The sequence below is a fragment of the Bubalus kerabau genome, chromosome 5 (genome assembly GCF_029407905.1).
Source record: "Bubalus kerabau isolate K-KA32 ecotype Philippines breed swamp buffalo chromosome 5, PCC_UOA_SB_1v2, whole genome shotgun sequence".
NCBI lineage: Eukaryota > Metazoa > Chordata > Mammalia > Artiodactyla > Bovidae > Bubalus > Bubalus kerabau.
The window spans coordinates 121,026,808-121,043,672 of record NC_073628.1 but is presented as its reverse complement, the minus strand read 5'-3'; the positions used below and the strand labels follow the sequence as shown (position 1 = coordinate 121,043,672).

Here is a 16,865-nt window from a genome sequence, read left to right as displayed (position 1 = left end):
ATCACACAATCATCAAAAATGTTATCAAGTTGATTATGGAATAGAAAATGTTAGTACTATCTAAAGTTAGATTTTAAAATACACAAATTTAGACATATAAAAAACACAGTTAAAACTATGTTTCAAAAAGCCTAAGTCAGTCAGATCAGTCAGTTAATTCAGTAGCTCAGTTGTGTACGACTCTTTGCGACCCCATGAATCACAGCACACCAGGCCTCCCCTCCCTGTCCATCATCAACTCCCGGAGTTCACTCAGACTCATGTCCATCGAGTCAGTGATGCCATCCAGCCATCTCATCCTCTGTCGTCCCCTTCTCCTCCTGCCCCCAATCCCTCCCAGCATCAGGGTCTTCTCCAATGAGTCAACTCTTCACATGAGGTGGCCAAAGCACTGAAGTTTCAGCTTCAACATCAGTCCTTCCAATAAACACCCAGGACTGATCTCCTTTAGGATGGACTGGTTGGACCTCCTTTGCAGTCCAAGGGACTCTCAAGAGTCTTCTACAACACCACAGTTCAAAAGCATCAATTCTTCGGCACTCAGCTTTCTTCACAGTCCAACTCCCACATCCATACATGACCACTGGAAAAACCATAGCCTTGACTAGACGGACCTCTGTTGGCAAAGTAATGTCTCTGCTTTTTAATATGCTATCTAGGTTGGTCTAACTTTCCTTCCAAGGAGTAAGCATCTTTTAATTTCATGGCTGCAATCACCATCTGCAGTGATTTTGGAGCCCAGAAAAAGAAAGTCTGACACTGTTTCCACTGTTTCCCCATCTATTTGCCATGAAGTGATGGGACTGGATGCCATGATCTTAGTTTTCTGAATGTTGAGCTTTAAGCCAACTTTTTCACTCTCCTCCTTCACTTTCATCAAGAGGCTTCTTAGTTCCTCTTCACTTTCTGTCATAAGGGTGGTGTCATCTGCATATCTGAGGTTACTGGTATTTCTGCCGGCAATCTTGATTCCAGCTTGTGCTTCTTCCAGTCCAGCGTTTCTCATGATGTACTCTGCATAGAAGTTAAATAAGCAGGGTGACAATATACAGCCTTAATATACTCCTTTTCCTATTTGGAACCAGTCTGTTGTTCCATGTCCAGTTCTAACTGTTGCTTCCTGACCTGCATATAAGTTTCTCAAGAGGCAGGTCAGGTGGTCTGGTATTCCCATCTCTTGAAGAATTTTCCACAGTTGATTGTGATCCACACAGTCATAGGCTTTGGCATAGTCAATAATGCAGAAATAGATGTTTTTCAGGAACTCTCTTGCTTTTTTGATGCTCCAGCAGATGTTGGCATTTGATCTCTGGTTCCTCTGCCTTTTCTAAAACCAGCTTGAATATCAGGAAGTTCATGGTTCACGTATTGCTGAAGCCTGGCTTGGAAAATTTTGAGCATTACTTTACTAGAGTGTGAGATGAGTGCAATTGTGCAGTAGTTTGAGCATTCTTTGGCACTGCCTTTCTTTGGGATTGGAATGAAACTGACCTTTTCTAGTCCTGTGGCCACTGCTGAATCTTCCAAATCTGCTGGCATATTGAGTGCAGCACTTTCACAGCATCATCATTTAGGATTTGAAATAGCTCAACTGGAATTCCATCACCTCCACTAGCTTTGTTCATAGTGATGCTTCCTAAGGCCCACTTGACCTCACATTCCAGGATGTCTGGCTCTAGGTGAATGATCACACCATCGTGATTATCTGGGGCATGAAGATCTTTTTTGTACAGTTCTTCTGTGTATTCTTGCCACCTCTTTTTAATATCTTCTGCTTCTGTTAGGTCCATACCATTTCTGTCCTTTATCGAGCCCATCTTTGCATGAAATGTTCCCTTGGTATCTCTAATTTTCTTGAAGAGATCTCTAGTCTTTTCCATTCTGCTGTTTTCCTCTATTTCTTTGCACTGATAGATGAGGAAGGCTTTCTTATCTCTCCTTGCTATTCTTTGGAACTCTGCATTCACATGCTTGTATCTTTCCTTTTCTCCTTTGCTTTTCACTTCTCTGTTTTGCACAGAAGCGCGGTGGCCAAGAGGAGCTACCCCATGCCCAAGGTCAGGGGCGGCGACCGAGACGAGCTACCCCACGTCCGAGGTCAGGGGCGGCAGCCGAGAGGAGCAACCCCATGTCCAAGGAGTGGTGCTTGCGCGGGTGCAGGAGGGCCGAGAGGAGCTACTCCATGTTCAAGGTCAGGAGGGGCGACCTCGTCAAAGGTAAGGAGCAGCGGCTACACTTTGCTGGAGCAGCTGTGAAGAGACCCCACGTCCAAGGTAAGAGAAACCCAAGTAAGATGGTAGGTGTTGTGAGCAGGCATCAGTGGGCAGACACACTGAAACCATAATCACAGAAAACTAGCCAATCTGATCACACAGAGCACAGCCTTGTCTAAGTCAATGAAACTAAAGCCATGCCCTGTGGAGCCACCCAAGACGGACGGGTCATGGTGGAGAGGTCTGACAGAATGTGGTCCACTGCAGAAGGGAATGGCAAACCACTTCAGTATTCTTCCCTTGAGAACCCCATGAACAGTATGAAAAGGCAAAATGACAGGATACTGAAAGAGGAACTCCCCAAGTCGGTAAGTGCCCAATATGCTACTGGAGATCAGTGGAGAAATAACTCCAGAAAGAATGAAGGGATGGAGCCAAAGCAAAAACAATACCCATTTGTGAATGGGACTGGTGATGGAAGCAGGGTTCAATGCTGTAAGAGCAATACTGCATAGGAACCTGGAATGTCAGGTCCATGAATCAGGGCAAATTGGAAGTGGTCAAACAAGAGATGGCAAGAGTGAACATTGATATTTTAGGAATCAGCAAACTAAAATGGACTGGAATGGGTGAATTTAATTCAGATGACCATTATATCTACTACTGTGGGCAGGAATCCCTTAGAAGAAATGGAGTAGCCATCATGATCAACAAGAGAGTCCGAAATGCAGTACTTGGATGCAATCTCAAAAATGACATAATGATCTCTGTTCGTTTCCAAGGCAAAGCATTCAATATCACGGTGATCCAAGCCTATGCCCCAACCAGTAACGCTTAAGAAGCTGAAGTTGAACGGTTCTATGAAGACCTACAAGACCTTTTAGAACTAACACCCAAAAAAGATGTCCTTTTCATTATAGGGGACTTGAATGTAAAAGTAGGAAGTCAAGAAACACCTGGAGTAACAGGCAAATTTGGCCTTGGAGTACAGAATGAAGCAGGGCAAAGGCTAAAAGAGTTTTGCCGAGAGAACATACAGGTCATAGCAAACACCCTCTTCCAACAACACAAGAGAAGACTCTACACATGGCTGTCACCAGATGGTCAACTCCAAAATCAGACTGATTATATTCTTTGCAGCCACAGATGGAGAAGCTCTATACCGTCAGCAAAAACAAGACCAGGAGCTGACTGTGGCTCAGACCATGAACTCCTTATTGCCAAATTCAGACTTAAATTGAAGAAAGTAGGGAAAACCACTAGACCATTCAGGTATGACCTAAACAAATCCCTTATGATTATACAGTGGAAGTAAGAAGTAGATTTAAGGGACTAGATCTGATAGATAAGAGTGCCTGATTAACTATGGAAGGAGGTTCCTGACATTGTACAGGAGACAGGGATCAAGACCACTCCCAAGGAAAAGAAATGCAAAAAAGCAAAATGGCTGTCTGAGGAGGCCTTACTATGAAAAGAAGAAAAGCAAAAAAGCCCAAAGTTAAAATTTATTTCCAAAGGGAATTACATCAAAATTTAACAGCAATTAAAACTGAATACTGAAAGCATGATTTTTCCAGTTCTTAAATTATCCAATATTAAAAAAAATTTTTTAATAAACTGACAACTGAAAATTATTATATTGGTTAAAAAGACAACTTAATAACATCGATTTTCCCCCATTCTTAGCTCTTAATTACTTTTAAAAGGACTGAGCAACATATTGCACATAGGAATTAAAACTAAAAACAATTCATTTAAGAAGTGAATGACAGCTTATGTAGTCTGTGAAACTTCACATGTTTCAGAATAAAATTAATTGACATTAATAATCATGTTACTTAAATTATACAAAACCGTAACAGTTTTTCAAAAGTTAGAGAGACTTCTGGGGAAAAAATATTTCAGGAGACTAAACTATGGTTTCCATGGTGGCTCAGATGGTAAAGCATCTGCCTGCAATGCAGATCACCTGGAGAAGGAAATGGCAACCCACTCCATTGCTCTTGCTATCAATATCCTAGTCTTCAACATGTTACCATTACTTTACAATTTGGAAGGACATATTCCTAGAGGACAGCACCTCACAAAAAATAAAAAAGCTACAAAAAAAATCTTTCCACTAATTCAACAAGGCATGTTTTCTTCACAAATATGTCAATTAAAACTTTTAAGATCAAGGATAAGAGGGTAAGTTCATTAAAACTAAATAACAGATATAATTTCTAATCCTGCTAAATGTATTTTTAAAAGTACAGAGATTTTTCTCTAAGTGATATTATAAAACAGCATAAATAAAACAAAAATAGGTAGTTTCCAGTAAAAATAGTAATAGCATCTACTTCTACTCCCTCAGGCCCGTCATTTAAACAATCTGTGAAGTGGGAGTTTTGGTCCTAGGTGTATAAATTTCAGGTATCGTCTCCTAAGATATTTAGTCCTGGAGAAAAGAAATTAATGAAGCACATCGACCTTGACAGTTACTTGAGAAGATTGAGAATATTACACAATTGACCAGACTTTGGGAAAGTAGGGTTACAGGACATCCACAATTCCTCCTGCACCCCATATTTTCACTCTAACAACCTTCTTTTAAATATGAAGACTCAAAAACTTGGAAGTAGACACACAACTATTCCCAAGATCTCTTTCAAGATCCATGCCACAGATCAATCTCTCTTTCTTAACATACATCTTCTTGTATTTACAATGCTCTTTGCTGTTTACCTCTTTTTACCTACATTACCTCTTATATCTTTACAAATAACCTCCAAGTTCAATGGGGATGCAACTTTTTTATTATTATTTTTATAGAAAAGAAAATAGACAGGCCAAGAAGCTTGCTAGTAGTGGAACCAGGCCTAGAAATCAAGTCTCCTGCCTTGAATTCTAAAGCGTCTTCTTCCATGCACAACACTACCCCTCTGTAATACAGGAAAGCCTTCCATAAAACATTTGGCTGGCTTCCAAGACAGCCGTCCCAGGCTGAATTAAACTCTATATAGTAAATAGTATAAATAGTGAGGATTTAATGCAATTACTGGCATAGAGGCATACATCTTTTTATAAGTGAAAAATCAGTTGGTTTTAAGTTAAATCAACATAGTCTGTGTATGGTGGGGGAAACAAGTAGAATAATTCTAAAAACAAGTCAAAATGAAGTATACAGATCTGCACATCTTACAATAGCTAACAGAGCCAGCACAATCAACACGGGGTAGATAAAAAGAAAACAGTGGACAACTAATAAGAATAATGTAAAAAGAAACTGCATGATGCTTTTATTTTTAGAAAATAAAATGAGGAGCTTGTCTTTTCTTCCTCCCTCCATCCCAAAATAATGGAAATTTTGGAACATATATTAGGCTATAAAATAGTAAGAGAAGTAGAAGAGGATTTTATTTAATAGCCATCAAATGAAATCCCTACCAAAATGGCTGGCTCTGGACTATAACACATCAAAAATCCAAAGTCCTATTTCTAGTTCAGTTACTGGTAGTATACAGCTTATATGAACCAATTATTTTAAGCTTTCAATTCTCACATCTATAAAATCCTAACACTCTAGCCAAACTATTTGCTCATGACCCTGGAAGGAGGAAACAATGTCTACAAAGGTAATGAGCAATACTTTAATCCCCATTATCCACTGCAAAAATAACTATTTCTCAAACGTCTTCTAGGTGTGAAGTACTAAGCTAGGCTAAAAGTGCAGAGAAAATGATGGTCTTTATAATCTAAAAAAATAAAGCAAAGAGAAATACTTAACTAAAGACAATAACTGCATGATAAAATTAAGGCATCTCAGAGGAATGGCTTTCATAGGACATCAAACAGAATGAACTTGGGTTTGATCAAAACACCAAACAAAAACAGTGGTCATTAGGTTTAGCTGGGAAAAGAGGCAAGTAGGCTGCTTGTCCTCTGGATTCCCAAAGCACATCATTTATGTATTATTGCATTTAACACTCTGTACATAAGTTTGTCATCTCCGCTTAGATTGTAAATTCCTCAATAACAGAGACTTTATTCAATTCACTTTTATATTCCTAATCCCTAGCAGAGGATCTGGCACACAGAAGATAATCAGTAAATGTTTTTTAAACAGGCGAGGTAAGGACAGGATTCCCTATCTAAATTATTTTAATCTATATTACTTGTACAGGTCATTTACTCCTTGTCTCTACTCCAAAATCACCACTCTAGACTGCTCTGTGGTGCTGGGCTGAGACTGTGCAACTGTATTTCACCAACTCTTCTGCCAGGGGAGGTCCGTGTTAGGCTTTGCCAATGGAGGTAAGAAAGCAGTAAAAGGGCCGAGGGGACCCCCTTCTAGTCATTGGCAGCAACAACTGGTTCCAGCCTCCAGCTTCTTTCGGTATTCCCCAGAACTAGCCTCATCAGCAGCTCAACAAGGCTGACCTCAAAAGTTCAGAACTAGACCAACAGAAGCTCTTCTCCGAGCTCTTTGACAGATTACTATAATGTTCTCTTTCTGCTCTTACAGTCATCTAACCATATCCCTGTATTCTGTTCAAACTCCTATTGAACTTTCTATTTTGTCTATTGGACACTAATACCCTGTTCTTCTAAATGCTCTCCTCTGAGATAGATATCTTGTTGCTTTATTAAAGGGGAAAGTAAAGGAACTTTGAAATTATTTCTACAGATAAAATATATTTTAGAAAGAATAACGCCAAACCCTTTAAATTTGTGTCTGTTACATTGTAACACAAATATCACCTAACTTTTGCAATTTAAACTATCCAGCATGCAAAGAAACACACAAAAAACAGAGAGGAAATGAGAAATATTTAAACAGTTCCGGCTATTCCAAGCACACCCGCCACGTTCTCTCAGAACACAAGCATCCTAGAAAAAATCAGAGTACAGCCGATCTGCGACTCCGACTCCTCAGTGGTCTCAGTTCCCATAAGCCTCTTCTAGTATGAGCATGACGACATGCTGAATGTGATTCTTAAGTTTAAGGATTTTCTTTTTATTTGCTGTGTTCAACATGGCCCATAGTGCACATTGACTGCTTCATCTAGTGTTCAGCAAAAGAAACAGCAATCTTCCAAAACTAAAGCTGAACTGAACTTACTGGTATGTTTTTCCCATCCTGAGAGATTTCAAGCATAATTTTTTATTATATGTGATTTTCATTTTACACATTGACTTTAGAAGCAAACTTCTTCATAAAATAAAACTCCACGCTACAGCAGAGACACACAAAGAAATCCCTCCTGCAGGAGCCCCAAATCAATACAACTGTTGAAAACAAATGACCAAAATGCTTTGATATTTTTATATGGTTTGTTACTTCATTTAATAAGATGTCCTCACTAGACAATTTAATCTGAGGTTAATTTCAAAAATAATTTTTCATTATTGTACTTAATAAACTGAATTTTTAAAATTATGACAAAATGGCAGATAGTAGAGAAAAGGCAAACTCAAGCAATAAGAATCTTTCTCAGAATTCTTAGTAATGTATTTATATAGCTCCTGAGCATCCAAAAAAAGCATCACTAGGCCCAGACATATTAGTCCACCTCTGCTGCCTATTAACCATAAGACAAAAAGAGAAGTGAAAAAAATTTTAAACTTGAAAGTTCCACTGGAATTCCTCCACACAGCATAAAAACGGAGAGTGGGCCACCTGCTCGCTTAGCACCTATAAAGTCGGGGACTCATCACCTAGTTCCTGCCTATGGACATAGTAACACTAGTTGCTACTTAACTGCCAAAAGTTTCGTTACCACAGTCAGTATATCTATGTAAAATCAACCAAGCTCTATGCCTAACAAGGGACACCAGAGGACCTGTTTGACACATTAGGTAGAAAAAATGAAAAATCTGATGGGGGAACAGACAGGATATCTCAACCTACAGAGAATGGACAGGGTAAATTTTACTGTACCTCTGTACTCAAATTATACCAGGATCTACTCATTTCAATGCAAACAATCATTCAATACGTTGCTATAATAACTTGTTGATATAAGGTTTCAGAGATGAAAAAAATCAGGAAATTAAATAACTAGTGTCTGACAATGTCTTCCATAACATGTCTAACAAAGAACACTAATTAAAAATCAAGTGTAGATCTGTACACCAGCAGTCTATATAATCTTACAGTGTTTTCCCTTTTTTAAAAACTGTAAACTGTGATGCATTGTCTAGTTTCCCCAGATTTAACGAGTGGATACAAAATTCTGAATGCTTTAAATCATATCAGAAACACAGCCATGATTTTAATAAAAGTGTTATTTAATAAAATGTTAGCTCACTTCTCTCGCTGGAAGGAATTATGCTTCTGTGCTAATGTATAGAAATGAAACTGTCACTGAAACATCTGGTTATATATTATTCATTAGACATATATCACCTTTACTCCAAAGACTGCATAATATAAACACAAACCACAAATAAATCAAGTTAAAGAGACAGACCTGACACCACATGCTGAAGGTCAGTGACAGACAAATGAAATTCCAAAGATGTTTGCTGACCTGCTCCATATTTCTCTCCTCACAAACCTGGGAGCTAGCAGTCAGAGTTCCAACAGGCAGAGGAAAAACTCAAAATTCTCAGTATGCTGAATGTCTGCATTGTCTACATTATGTTAATGGTTCTAATTTAAAATTTTTCTATGCAGCACATTTGAGAACCATCAGCATATTTTTCTAATACTCAAGCCCACTAGCCTATTCTGGCAGTTGTCCTTCATAAATTCTTCATTTCACTCTCACACCTACTATAGTTAACCTCAAATGTGTATTCCACAAAGGTAGCTGAAGAAATATCACCAACCCTTAGAAAAAGTAAGGGGCCAGATTTGCTGCCCTAGCCTTGGAAAATGAAGTCTTACATACCCATTGTTTTATTAAAAATTACGTTAAACGTACAAACAAGATTTTTTTAAAATACCTGTTGATTGTGACAAGTAGAAATTTTAGGGGGAAAAGGCAATAACTAAGAGTCATATTGCTGCCATTTAAATTCTTGATAAATCAAAGGATGAAATAACCACTTTAAAAACACAAGTTCTACTACCAATCTGAGTTATTAAAATATTCAAAAACTACACTCTTTTGCAAGTGAGGAAAGCAGATTCTCTGCCAATTATACTAAGTATTCTAGCCGATCATCGTGGAACTACAAAAAGTAGATTATGCAATGCAAATCACACATAATTAGTTTTCAACATAATTCTCAGTCTAAAACACTGGAATGTCTCAGTTTTTTTAATTTTTAAAAGAAATAAAGCATACTACGAAAAGGCCGAATGCAAACCTATCCCGTTCACCGCAAACCAATCTGTACACACCTCCGAGGAACCTGACATTCTCAAACCATTTAACCACGTTAAAGGCACACATTCTCTAAAACTTGGGAGACCCAGGCAGTAGAAACCCAAAAAAGGTTTCAAGGAGATAAGCCTGTAAGTGGTCTTCGGGTCCCCCCAAAATAATCGCAATGAACCTCAAAGTTTTAGCTCAATTTTTTTTTTTTTTACTAACAGTAGCTCTGGGAGCAGGGAGACGGCTTCACTAGGAGGGAAACGATCCTGACAACCCGGACGAGGGCTCCCCGGCGACACTCGGGGCCAAAGCTCTCGCGTGCACGACGGGGTTCAAAACGCGAAGCTTCCATCAGGAACAAACCCAGACGCCCCCTCCCCCCTCGACTCCTCCGGGGCACCCTCGCGGGTTTGAGAGCGCAGCAACAGATACTCCCGAGCAGGCAGGCGGCACTCCAGGAATGTTTTCACCAGGAGGGGTCTCCCCGCCGCCTACAGGGAACCCCGACGCCAAGGACCGCCTCGACACGCCAACCCCGACTCCAGCACCCCGGGGGGAGAGCGGGCTCGGCACACAAAGCGCCCCTACCCCGCCCTCACAGCGCGGACACACACACCACACACACCCCCGGCCGCGAGGGGGAAGCCAGAAGGGGGAAAACCCTGCATTCCACGCGGTTAGTCTCCGGAGAGGGGCCGCGGAGAGGCTGAGGGCCCCCCCGGCCCGGGGAGCCGACGGGGTGCCGCAGCGCAGCCCCGGTCTCCGCGCAGAGTGAGCGGCGGGCGGTTCGCACCAAGGAAGGAATCCCCGAGCTTCGCCCACCGGGGGTCCTCCTCAAGCCGGACTCCCACCCCCGCCAAGACCCTCGAAGAAACGCGAACAATGAGAAGCCGCCTTCCCCGGCCATCCCCGCCCCGAGAGCGGCCGGGGGCGGCGGCGCCATCTCCCCTCACACCCCCGCGGATACACACACCAGCCCCTCCTCAGCTCCGGCCCCGGCGCGGCCGTCAGCGGCCCGCAGCCCCGCCGAGCTGACGCGCGGCCGAACCCGCCGCGCCCGCGCCCCCTCGCCTCCCCGCGCGTCCCTCGCCTCACCGGCTCCTGCCCCAACCCGGGGCTCCGCGGGCCGCGGCCGGAGCGAGACTCGGGCACAAGCCGCCGGCGCCGCCGCACAATATGGCGAGCCTCGGCTTCCGCAATGGAGCTCGGGAAATACAACAGGGGCCGCTCAATATTCATGAGAGACCGAGGGGAAGCCGGCTTGGCCGGCGCGGCGGGGGAGGGCGGGAAGGAGCGGGCGGGCGGGCGAGGGGGCGGAGGCGCGGGACGGGGACGTGCGCGGCGCGGGGAGGCCCGCGGCGCGAGGGGAGGGGGCGCCGCCGCGTGCTGCCGGGAGCGCCCGAGCCGCCGCCCCGCCCCGGGCCGCCCGGCCCCGCCCCTCGGCGCCCTCCGCGGGGCGACGCGGCCCCGGGCAACGCCCGGATGACGGCGGCGCCACCTCGTTCTCGGCGCTCTCTCTCCTTGAGCTCTCCTGCTCCTGCCTGCGCCCCTCACTGCGCCTCCCTGGCCCGCTGCTGGGGTTCGCGCTCGCACTCCTGCTCTCGCCCGTGACTGCCTCCTGTTCTTACACCCATCCCACTCGGTAGACGTCCTCGTCAGGCTTTCACCTCTAGAACTTCACCTGAACTTCGGCACTCTGCCTTCCCCCACCCCACAGCTACGCTCACACACACTTTCCGTCCTTGCAGAGTGAACCAGCAAGACCCAATTCCAGGGGAAACGACCTTCAATGCTAAGTGTGTATTCTTGGACGTCTGTAAGCGTTCTCCTGGTTCTCATCGGTTTACTTACCTTGCGGCTGTTTGAATCCTTCCTCAGCCCCTCCCAGTATTATCTTCTGAGTTTGAGAATAAGTGATAGATGTAACAGATGTGGTCGTTACCTAAAACACAACCAATTAGTCTACCACCAAGTATATAAAATGTGAATAGATTAAGCTACAAACTGAGATAAAGAGTTCCTGGATCGCAAGATGTACTATTGGTGAGATGATCTGTTCTCTTGAAAAATAACCAACAATTTCAGGTAGTAAACTGAAGGCACTTGGGACACTAAGGGAGTGCGCTGAGAATTGGGCAAACTAGGTTTATAGCCTCCAATGTGTCTCCTAACTGTGTGACTTAACTAAAGTACATAATTGTTCTGGACTTTACTTTCCTCATTTGCAAAATGAGAGGATTGTGTTGAATGATTCTTAGGTCCTTTCCAGCTTTTGAACTCTCTAAACTCTCTACAAGCAATGCCAAATAAATGGTATGAATTTACATAAGATTTTGGGAAAGAAAAGGATCAATTCTAGCTGGTGTGTTAGCGAAGATTTCCTGAGAAGCTCGGAGTTGAGTAGGACTGGGAGGGATAGCTTTGGATAAGTAGAAAGAAGACAGGCGTTAAAATATTTAAGACAACACATCATTTGCCCTACCTAACAATCCATTAAGATAAACAAGAGCAAAACCAGACTTAAAACTTTCACTTACTATGTAAGGCTTTAAATAAGAAATGACGATTCTCAGACTCGACAAGCCCTTCAAGGTTAAGCTGTTTTTCCAATGTGGAACAAAAAAAAAAAAAGAAAAGAAAATCAGGAATGCTCCTGCCTCTCCCTTCCTGTAAGTGTCCACTTTCTAGAGAGAATGCAGTTGCAGAAGTGTCTCCCTTCTTTGTTCACAACTGCATATGTCATCGCATTAATGCTGTTCATAATTCAGAACATTTTACCCTAGTGAAAATGTATATGCAAATAATATGTGGCAAGGTTATGATTTTGAGAATAAACTTTGTAAAAAAAAAAAAGCACAGGAATTTTATGGGTAAAAGCTAAAATAGTACTTTAAAAAGATTGACAAGAGAATTAGTAGAAAAATTGAAAAGTTATGGGATATCTGGATTAAATGTGATTAACAAGCTAGACCTCAGGCTAGCATCCTTAATTTGAAAGACACTACTGACAGATTAATGGAGCTCGTATTATCTATTTTATCTCTTCCTCAAAAACTTGGACTGAGAGTGTTATGGAAGTCCCCTGACTACATTAATCAGGAAAGGCTATATTATGGTACAGTAGCAGACACCTCATCTCCCAAATCTTCATGCCTTAGCACACCAAAAGTTTATTGCTTGTTCATGATTCTTGTGAATCGGGCTTATTCTATTCCAGTCACTCCAGGAACCAGATTGGCAGAGAGGTCACCCAGAACACAGCAACTGAGTCTCTGTGACAGAGGAAGAAAGTGACTGAAGAATCCCTATGAACTTTTCACATCCTTAGGTTGGGAAGCAAATGTCATGGCCAAAACTAGTTACGTAGCCTCCTCCATCTTCACAGGGACTGAGTCCTTAAACTGAGGCTGAACGGAGTTCAGGAGAGGTGGTGATACCTGTGGACAACACTAATGTCAGTCACCCTGAGCCCACCAGTTTGTTTCTAGATATTATGGAAAAGCTCTACATTTTATTTCATAACACTGGCTCTCTTGAATGCCTTCAAGAAAGGTATGTTTTCAAAAAAAGAAAAAACCTCACTGTACTTGTTAAGAGTCGACTATCATATAAACAGAATGCACTTTTCATCTTTCTTCCCCCTTTTAAAATTGTATTGTACATTAAATCAATGTCAAGTCCATCGTCAGTCTATCAATAGTGGTTTGACATATCCAGCCTACATTCTTTTTGCTATTTTTTGACCCAACGTAAAGGTCACCACTTTCTAAAACATTTCCTATTAACACTCTACCCTCTTGTTAAAGTAGTAATTATGTTTTAATCAGGAAGACACTAAATTAATACTATATAATACAAGTATTTTAGGTGGATGACTAGATGATTTCTAGTTAGAAAGTTCCTTTTCCTTTAAAACTTTAAAAGTAGTACCCTGTTAATCACATGGTGAATTGGGTAGACATCTCTGATCACAAAAATCACCTCTTTCCTGGTTTTCTGTTACGGTGATACTACAAACTGAGATTAGTTCAGCTTGGTCAACTTTTGTTGACCAAAAGTATTAGCACATAGTAGATGTGCTAATACTTTTGCACAAGTAGCACAAGTAGATTCCAAGTGCTTGAAATAAAGATGTTAATATAACTAGGATACAAGTTCCTTGGGAGCAGAAATCTTGTTTATAAGAAAAAAAGTGTATATCTAGCACCATGTTTGGCATGTAGTAGATGCTGAATAAGTAGGCATTAAGAGAATGAAAGACTGGGAATCTTTGATCCCAGTGTGTATATGAAGTAGAATAGTTCATATGATCTTGGTATGTCTCACTTTACTGCATAAGAGCAGATTTTTTTATCAGAATTGCATTTAGTCCCCTAGAGGCTTTCTCTACTTAGATAGTTTGTCTTAAATGGAAATTCTTGCCTGCCTAGTCTATATCCACCCCATGGATTTTTTTTTTTTCAGCTGTGCTCCAGATATCTAATTGTTACCTGCTTATCTGAGATGAAGATTGCAGTCCATCAGCATTTAATGATTTAATTATTAGTCCCTAATAAGAAGCTATAGGGACTTCCTTGGTGGTCCAGTGGTTAAGAATACACCTTGCATTGCAGGAGATGTGGGTTCAATCCCTGGTCAGGGAACTAAGATTCCACATGCCGCAGAGCAACTAAGCCCCTGAGCTGCGATACTGAGCCCAGGTGCCACAACTAGAGTCTGAATGCAACAAAGAGCCCACATGGCACAACAAAGACCTAACACATCTAGATAAGTAAATTAAAAAAAAATATGTGCTTGATTGCACATATTTTTAAAAAGAGAATTATATATATAAGCTGTAATACATATATATATATATCACAGTTTATCAAACACTTTTACAGTCATTATTTCACTGACTCTTCAGAACAACCCTCCAAGGTATTATTCCTACTTCACGGAAGAGGAAAATGTCGCTTCTGTGGGTAACTAACTGTCCCAAACATTGAGCTCATAGCAGAGCTGAGACTCAAAGCTGGGCATCTGACTCCAAGTCCAGGCTACACTCCATGATGCCACCTATGCCTTCCCTCTCTGTGCTACATACGCAGCTCCAGCATTTTTCTTCTTTCTAATGGGTAAGCAGGCTGAGACAAACACCTCCACAGATGTGCTCTCAACACTAGTGTTTATTCCAAGTGTTTAATCATCAGTGTGGTTCATTTTAAAGAAGCTAGAGACAATGCTATATATAATAATGCTATATATAATAGTATGTGAACCTGACCTGTTGACAGAAAATCATCAGGTTTTGTTTTTGTTTTCTTAGAAAAGTTACATAAGAAAACAAAACTGAAAGGTAGGTTAAAGGACTGGAATATATTGGGATTTAATCACTATAAGAAAACAAAAACAAAACCTGAATCTGCTTGCCAGTGCAGGAGATGCAAGAGATGCTGCTTGGATCCCTGGGTCAGGAAGATCCCCTAGAGGAGGGCATGGCAACCCACTCCAGTATTCTTACCTGAAGAATCCCATGGACAGAGGACCCTGGCAGACAACAGTCCTACTGCTGCTGCTGCTAAGTTGCTTCAGTCGTATCCAACTCTGTGGGACCCCATAGACGACAGCCCACCAGGCTCCCCTGTCCCTGGGATTCTCCAGGCAAGAATACTGGAGTGGGTCGCCATTTCCTTTTCCAGTACCTGGAAGTGAAAAGTGAAAGTGAAGTCTCTCAGTCGTGTCCAATTCTTCGTGACCCCATGGACTGTAGCCTACCAGGCTCCTCCATCCATGGGATTCTCCTGGCAAGAGTACTGGAGTGGGTTGCCATTTCCTTCTCCCGGCAATAGTCCATGGGACGCAAAGACTCAGACACAACTGAGCAACTGAGCGCACACACACATACACATTTGTAATATAATTTTCAAGGGATTCCCTGGTGGCTTAGAAGTAAAGAATTCGCCTGCTAATGCAAGAGACGCCTGTTCAGTCCCTGAGTTGGTTAGATCCCCTGGAGAAGGAAATGGCAACGCACTCCAGTATTCTTGGCTGAGAAATCCCATGGACACCACCACCACCACCACCATCATTGTCAAACTACATCTACCAGCATCTTTATTTGTCATCTTTTAGATTTGTTGTGCTTTCTTTGAAAGGGTGAAATTAAGTAGGAACGTTGTAGGAAGGCCTAAAGAGACCTGTAATTCAAGGTGGCTTCAGGAAGCAGGCAACTCGAGATTTACTACCTCTTCAGCTGAAAAAATATAGCTCTAGCCACAAGCTTTAGTGAAGTTTTATTTGTATTTCAACATAGTGCATTTCTTTTTGTGACACTTCCCTTGGTGTTTTAGTTCATTGTTCCTTTTTATATTCCCAAGACAATCAAAATAATTGGTGCTACTCTTAACTGTTCAGCTTAGAGTTAAACAGATTAAATGAGATGGGCTAGTTAAGCTTTGGGGGAGAACTAAATACTATTGCTATTTCCCTCCTATGGAGACTTGGAATGGTATTTTATATGTCCCAGATGTGGCCACATTCTGCCTAACATCTGTTAGTGCATTTTATTAAAATAATGAACTAGCATGTGTTTGAAAAGTCAAAAGAATGAATAAAAGTTTTCATTCTGATGCAGGCTGACTAGCCAGCTGTTTCTTTGTAGTTAATAATGGAGGGTACTATTGTGATATCCAACTTGATATATAAAATAAAGTGTGATTTAATAATTACTGGCTTTAGTTTTCTAATATAAACTAAGTTTATTCTATTCAAACAAACTTTGTAAGTTTTTTTCCTTTCAAAATGTTTACTGCAAGCAGTGAGAACTGTGCCTTGACGTTGATCTAGGAACACCAAGAATAATCCTGGAAACTAACAAGGAATAGATAATTAAGATCAAAACTTAGAACTCAAATGGATATTTCTCTGGAAAAGAAGGCTGAAAGAGCCCCAGGGGAAAAGTACAGATGAAAAGTGTGAAATATTTAAATCAAGTTACAGCTTGTTCAAACTGCCCTTGTGGACATTTTAATTTTTCCCACGTAAAACAAGCCACGGAAGAATAGTTTTTGTAGGGTGAGAGAGTGGAGGGTAAAGACCCCTCTTATCTAACACATTTCTTGGAAATGTTTTTTAGTAAAGAATTTAAAAGAACTGCTAAATCCCAAGCAGACAAAGAAAATGTCTTTTTATTTTAGACTACATCAAGATGTAGAAAACTCTGCAGTATCCATCTGCTGAATCATTAGCATTTTATACTCCACAAAAGTAAACCATTTACATATGCATCAAAGAACATACTGAAGTAGGTTATAATTCAGGTAAATATGAAAACCATTCTGGTCAACCAAGAATACCAAGGTTTTAT

The 16,865-nt window shown here is 41.5% G+C and overlaps 1 protein-coding gene across 3 annotated transcripts in view; it reads right to left on the bottom strand.

The window, feature by feature from the left end:
• The window catches only part of RNF2 (ring finger protein 2), a 43,439-nt gene extending 32,049 nt beyond the window's left edge, over window positions 1-11,390 (bottom strand). The window contains exon 1 of one of the 3 annotated variants that reach the window (XM_055582952.1): window positions 11,369-11,390. The gene's annotated coding sequence lies outside the window, so the exon portion shown is untranslated. Of the gene's footprint in view, window positions 1-10,612; window positions 10,771-11,368 lie in introns of those variants that run through there. The other 2 variants (XM_055582950.1, XM_055582951.1) reach the window with 2 other exon arrangements.
• Between the last annotated feature and the right edge of the window lie 5,475 nt (window positions 11,391-16,865).